General features: G+C 56.3%; 1 long non-coding RNA gene across 1 annotated transcript; it reads right to left on the bottom strand.

Annotated features, from left to right (window-relative positions):
• Positions 1 to 255: 255 nt before the first annotated feature.
• LOC139356034 (uncharacterized) lies at positions 256 to 2,899 on the bottom strand. The gene is made up of 3 exons (XR_011607404.1): positions 2,817 to 2,899; positions 2,425 to 2,645; positions 256 to 1,104 (listed from the first exon to the last, which is right to left on the bottom strand). It is a non-coding gene; the product is annotated as an uncharacterized lncRNA (long non-coding RNA).
• Positions 2,900 to 7,849: the final 4,950 nt, after the last annotated feature.

Raw genomic sequence — 7,849 nt, 5'->3', positions numbered from 1 at the left:
TCTTCAAATATGAGGGGAAGACCCTTCCCTTTTATTAGCAGCTAAGCTCTTTATACTTTTCCCATATTGCGGCAGGTTAGAAGTCTAAGCTTTATTGTCTTATGTTATTGAAAATCCAGATTCCGGCAGGCGTCTCCCTCAGGTCAAGCTTTGTCTGCGAATACATTCTCATTTTTCCATGTACAGAGACCGTCTGGAGAGGGGCAGAAAAAGATTATGACTGTAATATACTTAAATCCAATTTATTTGCCTGGCCAGAAACTTCCACCCTCCACAATTGCTTCCTACCCAAGATGCTCTCTTTAATTCTTTCTTGACAGGGAGTAACATTCGGCGGCCTCTTCCAGCAGGTACCGGCACGGAGGGAGGCATGGACCCCGCAGCAACTGGGCCAGCAGGTGACAGGTGCCCTGAGAGAGGGGGCCAGCCACTGACTGAAGTTTCAGGTTCAGAACTGCTCATTTGTGCATGAGAAATGGGTCTTCAGTTGCATGTTGTTTACCAGAAGAGAAATGCAGTAACTGGAGAATACCAGGCCGTTGTCTAGGCAAGACTGCCCTGGCCTGTGGCTCCCTTGCAGCCCCTGGTTTGCACTTCATTTCATCCAGGAGCGTGTGTCTTGGGGGCCCCTGGGATGAGGGTGGGCCCCACGGCCTCACTTAAGGTCTTGATAAGCCTGTGTAACACTTCCCTACAGGCTTACCTCTGATGCAGGCTCACAATCTGGGAGAAAAATGGTTATGGGGGATTATTTTATTAATTGGCGTTTGCTCATTTTAAATGATGGGAAGTAAAGGGCCTGCCAGGACAGACGGAGGTGTGGGCGCTGACCACTGCCCAGGCCCTTCCCCACCCGCAGGCTGAGCCATGCCTGGGGCCGTCCTTGGTCTTGGCCTCCCGGATTAATGAACTTGGCACTGGGCTGCCCTCCCAATTATCATCTGCTGACCCTGCCTACAGCCCACCTCAGTGTAGCAGAGCACAGCCAGTAAGCAACGACGGGGTATGCTTTTTCCTGCTAAGCTGGAGGAGGCGGAGATGGTAGCAAGGCAGGAGAGGGTGATGAACCAGCAGGCTCTGGCTGCAGGGCAGGGGAGTGCTGCACTAGGCAGGGAGGATGCAGGGAGGGGCTTGACAGGTACCGTGTGGAGCCACCACTCTTCCCAGTTTGCCCAGGATGTTCTGGTATTAGTGCTAAAAGTCCTGCATCCCAAGAAAGCCTCAGTCTCAGACAAACCAGGACAGTTGGTCACCCCAGCAGCTGGGAACTAGCCCAGCTGGTGCTGCTCTGTCACCCCAGCAGCCGGGAACAGTGACAGTAGCCCAGCTGGTGCTGCTCGGTCCATCTGTGTATTGGCCAGTGTCTCCAGGGAAAGAGAACCAACAGGATATATACAGACACATGGGGAAAGATTTCTTATGGGGTTGGCTCATGTGATTTTTGGGGCTGAGACGTCCCACGCTCTGCTGTCTGCAAGCCAGAGACCTGGGACCACCGGTGGTGCATTTCCAGTCCAAGCCCAAAGGCCTGAGAGCCAGGGGAGCCCGGCTGTGAGTCCCAGTGTGAGTCTGAAGGCTGGAAAACCAGGAGCAGCAGCGTCTGAGGACAGGAGAAGACAGGTGGCCCAGATCAAGCTCTCTCAAGAGAGAGCAAAGGTGCCTTCCTCATCTTCCTGTTCTACTCAGCCCTGGAGCTGGATGCTGCCTGCCCACACTGATCTCATGAGTGTTTCATGCAGTCTCCTGATATCAAGGCCTTTTCCAGAAACGTTCTCACAGACACACCCAGAAATAGTGTTTCACTAGCTAGCTGGGTATCCTGCGGCACAGCCAAGTGGACCCATGAAATTCACACTCATGCCCTGCAAGTCAGCGGATGCCCTGGGCCTGATTCTCATCCATGCGCAGCAGGCGGGGAGGCTGACCTCTGCCCCTAGGAAGGCTCCTGACGTCTCATGTGCTCTTCTGCTTGGGACAATGGCCTTCCCCAAGAGTACCATGGCTGAATCTGAGGAAAGCATAGTGGGGGACTACCAAATTGCTGCCCCCCGAGAGCCACTGGGCATGAGCCATTTAGGGGCATGGCAAATCACACAGCATTGCGCAGGGTTTGGGATAAGAAACTGGCCTGCCTGGGGAAGCCGATTCTGAAGCCAGCAGTGGGAGGTCTGGAAGCTCCAATCTCTTGGCATCTTAGTGAGGATGCCCCAGGAGGGGACCTGTCCCCTGCCACTCTCTCTTTCCACGGGCTGAGTGCACTCATTGGCAGGGAATACGAGGAGCTGGGGTGGGAGTCATCTGAGCCTGGATGCCCCCTCCCTAAGGGAGTGCTGGGAAGTTCAGCAACCAGCATCAGGAGGCTTAAGATCCATGCCCCCGGTCCCCAGTCCCTCTTGGGCTGAAGGCACCCCAATCCCAGCTGACCTGTTGCTGAGCAGTCCAGAAAGAGCACCGAGGACCATATCATGACATCTGCCTGTCCCTGTATACAGACAGAGCAGCCTGATTGCTAGCCTGCCGTGCCAGGGTGGTGTGAGTTCTGGGTCTCTCCAAGACGAAGATCACGTGAAGGCTTCTTTTGCAAAATGGCTTAGGAAGTGGATTATTCGGTTCGTAAGACACTGAGTACTGGAGTCACATTCTTCCTACACATCAGAATAAGACAGCAGCAAGTCTCCTGAGACTCTCCACCCAACCCTGCAGCCTCCAGATGGGGAAGCGCCTTATTCAAGAGAGTAGAATGGGCCAGCGTGATGGCTCACACCTGGGGAGGCTGAGGTGGGTGGATCAGCTGAGGTCAAGAGTTCGAGACCAACCTGGCCAACATGGTGAAACCCTGTCTCTGGGTGCCTCTAATTCCAGCTACTCAGGAGGCTGGGGCGGAAGAACTGCTTGAACCTGGGAGGCAGAAGTTGAGATCGCGCCACTGTACTCCAGCCTGGGTGAAAGAGAGAAACTCTGTCTCAAAAAAAAAAAAAAAAGTAGAATGAAGGGACCACAGTGGTGGGGCCTACGGCTCAGTGAGGGGGCACCAAGGGCTATGGGGCTTCGGGAGGCCTCCTTGCTGGGGGAGCACTCCTGGCCATGAGCCAGCATGGGAAGGGACACTCCAGGAGAAAAACTCCTTGGAGACGGTGCGGAAGCAAGCCTGCAAAACGCTGATGCTCACTGCAGCCGAGCGAGGGGCACCGAGGCTCACTGGCCTAGCATACTTGAGTATGTTTGAATTTTCCATAACAATACATTTTTTAAAATAAGAAAGTTAAGTACCCGATATAATTAAAACGCCAACAGATGAGACAACGCTGCCGTGAGTCGCAAGGTTACCACAGGGAATGCTTCATAATCTAAGTGTGTTCTTCCCAAGGAGTTATACCGCAAACAAATCAATCATCATTACTTATAAACATGCTGGTATTCTTGGAAAATTGAAGGGAATTTGTTAAAACATTAAAACAAATTGGAAAGGTTATCAGCTGGCTAGACACAAGACACACCAAATCTAACGCTCCTCCTAAATATCAACCATAAGCCACTGGAAAGTATGATTTTTACAAGATGCCCGTTACCTAGACGGGCAGGTGGGGAGAAGCTCCACCCCTCTGTGTTGCACGTCGCTCTCTGGGCGGCTCAGCAGCTTTGCTCGTTCCAGCAGCAGCAGGTCTCTCCCCAACCCCTCTGTCAGCCCTGGTCTTCTTCTCCCCTCCTCAACCATGACACTGACGACCAGACCCAGGGGCAGGCTGGGGGAACACACCTCGGCAGCACCCGCAGGTGCCCTGCTCTCCCGCCAAGTCAGACATGCCTTTTCTCCTGTGCCTGATACCCAGATGTTCTCCCCGAGGGGTGTGGTCTTCCAGGAGTTGAAGCATCTCCACCCCACTGTTCCAGAGGGGCTCATGCCCTGCCTTGGCATAACAAGGGCACCGTCCATCCTGGCAGTTAAACCAAAATGAAGGAGCAGATGCCCCAGCAGTGCAGAGCTCCACCTCTTGCTGGTGGAACCTACTTGTAGCTAGTGATTGGAGGCTTTTTAGTTCTGCACATTACAGAGGTGACGCTCTTAGGGTTGGGGCTCAGCCTGGGCACCTGGACAGTGCCCAGGGGCCTTTGCAGTCTGCAGCAGGGAGAGAGAGAGAAAGAGAGAGAGGGAGAGGGAGGAAAGGAGAGGGAGAGAGAGATGGTAAAGAGGGATAGGACTTTAGCTTGGGACAGCTGCTTTCCTCCAGTCTGACCAGGCCAACCTGTGAACCTGGTCAGGAAAGCTTGCAAGGCTGTGGGGATGCTGTCTGGGGACTGCACCTGAGAAGCCACCCAGTGGTGCACTGTGGTAGGAGAAGCTTTGGTGGGAAAAGTGGCCGAGACATTTGAGAACACGCTGAGCCTGGATGGTGGCTGAGCTGGGAACTGGAGGTGAGATTCCCTGTGACTTAAGAAATAGGATATGGGGATGTGGCTGGAGGAGGAATGTGGAGAGGTCTTGGCTGCACCCCATGATGCCTCCTCCAGCCCAGACCAGCCTAGGCTTCCCTTCACTCCTGGGCTTGCTTTTCTTCCTTCCTTCCACATCTACCTGCCAGGTAGGCTCTGCTGCAGCCAGGGCTGCCAGGGAGCCAGCGGCTGGGAACCCTGGGTGTGGCCTTTGAGGAAGGGGGCCTCTTGAGGTGAGCTGCTCGCTCTGCTAAGGGCTGGGAAAGGCCTCACTCTGGGCTACAAAGTGCACCCAGCTACACATGAGCAAAGTCAGGGAAAGGGGTGCTCGGCTCTTAAATCCCATTTGGTTTCTGATGGAAGGGGCGCGTGCAAGTTGCCAGCATGATGGAGGGGAAATCATGAACCAGATGACCCAGTGGATCCATTTGTCAACGGACGGCTTCTCAGCCTTGGGAAGTCACAGACTTCCTCTGGGGATGTACCCTCGCCACCTCTGTACCCCAGAAAGGGCTTCCTATGACTTGTGGGGCAAGAGGTGCAAACAGAGAGGCCATTACTACCACCAGCAATGCCCAGCCCTGCACACAGGTGTGCGGATTGCAAGCAGGGTCCTTACTCAGTGAGGTGAAGACCTAGGCTGGAGTTCAGGTCTACCAGCCCATCACTGGCATTTGGCTGATGCCCCAGTGCCTGCCACACCCCGATGCCTCCCTACCAGCCCCTCCTGCCCTGTCCCCCCTGTCCCCCCAGTCCCCCCTGTCTCTGGGGTCCAGGGGCCCCCACTGCCTGTGGAGGTGAACAAAACCCACCCCACGGAAAAAGTTTAGGACCTGATCCAGCGTGGGTCTGGCTTTCCTGAGGGCAGGGAACAGCTTTGTCCCAGTACTGGCCACTTGGGGCCTCCGAATGGCTTTTTCTTGCAGGGCAGGCAGGCTCTGGGCAGGCACCTCGCCAGGCATTGTGCCCTCTGCCTGCAGGTCGGCGAGGCCTGCTCTCCCCAGCTGCTGAAATGCATTTCCTTCCCGACTCCGAGGCCCTGCTTCCAGAACTTTTGGCAACAGAAAAGGAAACCCGCACAGGTGTCAAATGTCTTCGGACTGAAACTAGCAGGTAAGAAACCGTACAGCCCCAACTCCGGCTGCCCCGCCCACAGTGCCGCGCGGACAGGGACAGCAACGCCCCGCCCCCCAGCACTGCAGCTGCACCCCCAGGACGTCCCCCGGCGAGGCGCCCCTGGGAGCTGCCTCCAGACCTTCGTTCCGGGACCGTTTCTGTTCTCTGGTATTTTCATTTGAAGCAGAGGTGTCAAAAAATAAATGCAGCCAAGGTGTCAATGGCTGCCATGGTATGTCCAGCCACACCCCACGCAATTGGACGTGAAGTCACGACTCAGAAAGTCACAGCCGCGTCCCGCCACGTGGGCGTGAAAACGTGGAGGCAAATGCAATCGCCTGGACTCGAGGCCCAGCTAAGGAGCAGTCGGGTCCGCGTCACCTGTGGCTTCCCAGGAAGTCTGACGGCGCCGGGCGTGGCTGTTGCGCAGAATCTGTCGTGTGGGGAACGTGCCTGCCACGTGCGGGGGAGAAAGGAGCCACCCGCCTTCCCAGGATGCGACCTCACCGGCCGGGCGTGAGGTGCTGGACTGGGACCAGGGTGGGGCTCGGGGCATGGGATGTGGGGCTGGGCGTGGGGCGCGCGGCACAGAGGGACGCACGTGGCAGGGCTCGGGGCAGACGGAACGTGGGACGGGGAGTGGGTCAGGGCATGAGGCGGGGCGTGGGACGGGTCGTGGCGTGGGGCACAGGAAGGGGCAGGGTGCAAGGGGTGGGGCGAGAGGTGCTAGTGGGGCTTGGAGTGGGGCGAGGGGCGTGGCACGGAGTGGGGTGGACGGGGTGGGGCGAGGCTCGGCGTGGGACACGAGGGATGGGGCACGGGGCACGGCAATGGGTGGCTCAGGGGGCACACTCGGGCCCCCTGCAGGTGGGCAGCCCCACCTGTGCACGCCGCTCCCCCGCCGGTGCCTCCCCCGGGACCTGCTCCAGAAGCGCCAGCTGCGGGACCCCACGCAGAAGGCAGTCTTCGGTGGTTCTCACCGCCATTCCTCTTAATTATGTGTGACATAAAAAGACCACCTACAGACGAGGCAATGCTGCCATAAGAGGCTCAGGGTTACTGCAGGGAATTCTTCATAACCGAAGTGTGTTTTCCCCGAGGAATTATGCTACCATTTGATTTAATTTTTAATTTTTACATTTTAATCAAAAATAGATCAAATGGTGGTGGTCTCTCCGGGGAAACACACTTCAGATAGGAAGCTGGCCATGCTCCTTTAAATATGGAAACTGCCGTCTCCGCGCCACGGGCTGGGCGTGTCCTTTCTGGGAGGGGCTTTGGGCTGTGCACCTGAGGCCACCTCCTCACCTGCTCCGCCCGCTCACCTACAGGCGGAGGTTCATTTAATCCCGGAGTCTATGCAGCGCCTACGCCTAAATCTCCCAGGAGGCCCAGTCACGGGTCCCCCAGGGGGAGGACCTTTCTGGGGGTGCCGGAGTGGGGAAGTGGGCGGTGTGAGCCCACCCCTGAGGCGTGTGTGTGTAAGCGTGTACACTTGCTTTTTAATGTTCTGTATTCTAGTCAATGGACAGTACAGCTGTTCAGTTGCAAGGAAAGGCACGCACACTATAACCCAGGTGTTTCACTGGAAGAGATGTGTCTTGCATCCACCGTGGACACCTGGCTTGTCACATCAGGGCACTGAGGTTGGTTTGCCTCCTGCCAATATCCAGATGGGCTCCAAAAGCAGCCACCCAATCCCCTGTGTGAGCCTGGTGGATGCACTGGGTGCATTCTGCAGCTTCTCTGGACCTGGTGTTATCATGCAGGGGAGCCTGGTGTGGACCCCATGGGGTTGCCTTGGGGAGGAAGATTCCATGGCGTAAATTGCTACAGTACTGGCTGCAGGTAGGAAGCAAAGCTATTTTGTTCCTGTTGTTATTGCAAGGGAAATAAAGGCAGTCTGCTCCTCACTCACTCTCAGCCCCAGCATCAGCACAGCGCATGGGGGGTCTGTGTAAGGCACTGAGGGGGGCTGCGTACTTGGTAGAGAAGCCTCCAGGGCCCCCCTTCCCTGAGGCTGCCTTAATGCCCTGATGGTGCCCACAGCTCTCAACCTGCAGCCGCTTTCTCAAGTTCCTAGATTCCAGCACTAAGTAACCCACTAAGGCCCCCGCACTCCAAGCTTCCTGCGTCCAGAGCTAGTCAGACCCGAACGAAGCCAGCTGAGCTGATGAGGGGTCCACCTTCTCTGTTACTCCTGATCCTAAAGCCATGGACAGGTCACTCCCAGGCCACGTGACCCTAGCTCCCTGAGACATGCTTTCACATCCTTATATTTTAACATGGTGGCCTTGGCTTC

This window comes from Macaca nemestrina, chromosome 9, assembly GCF_043159975.1.
Source record: "Macaca nemestrina isolate mMacNem1 chromosome 9, mMacNem.hap1, whole genome shotgun sequence".
Taxonomy (NCBI): domain Eukaryota; kingdom Metazoa; phylum Chordata; class Mammalia; order Primates; family Cercopithecidae; genus Macaca; species Macaca nemestrina.
The sequence above is the reverse complement of the archived record's forward strand: the minus strand, read 5'-3'. Positions and strand labels throughout refer to the sequence as shown.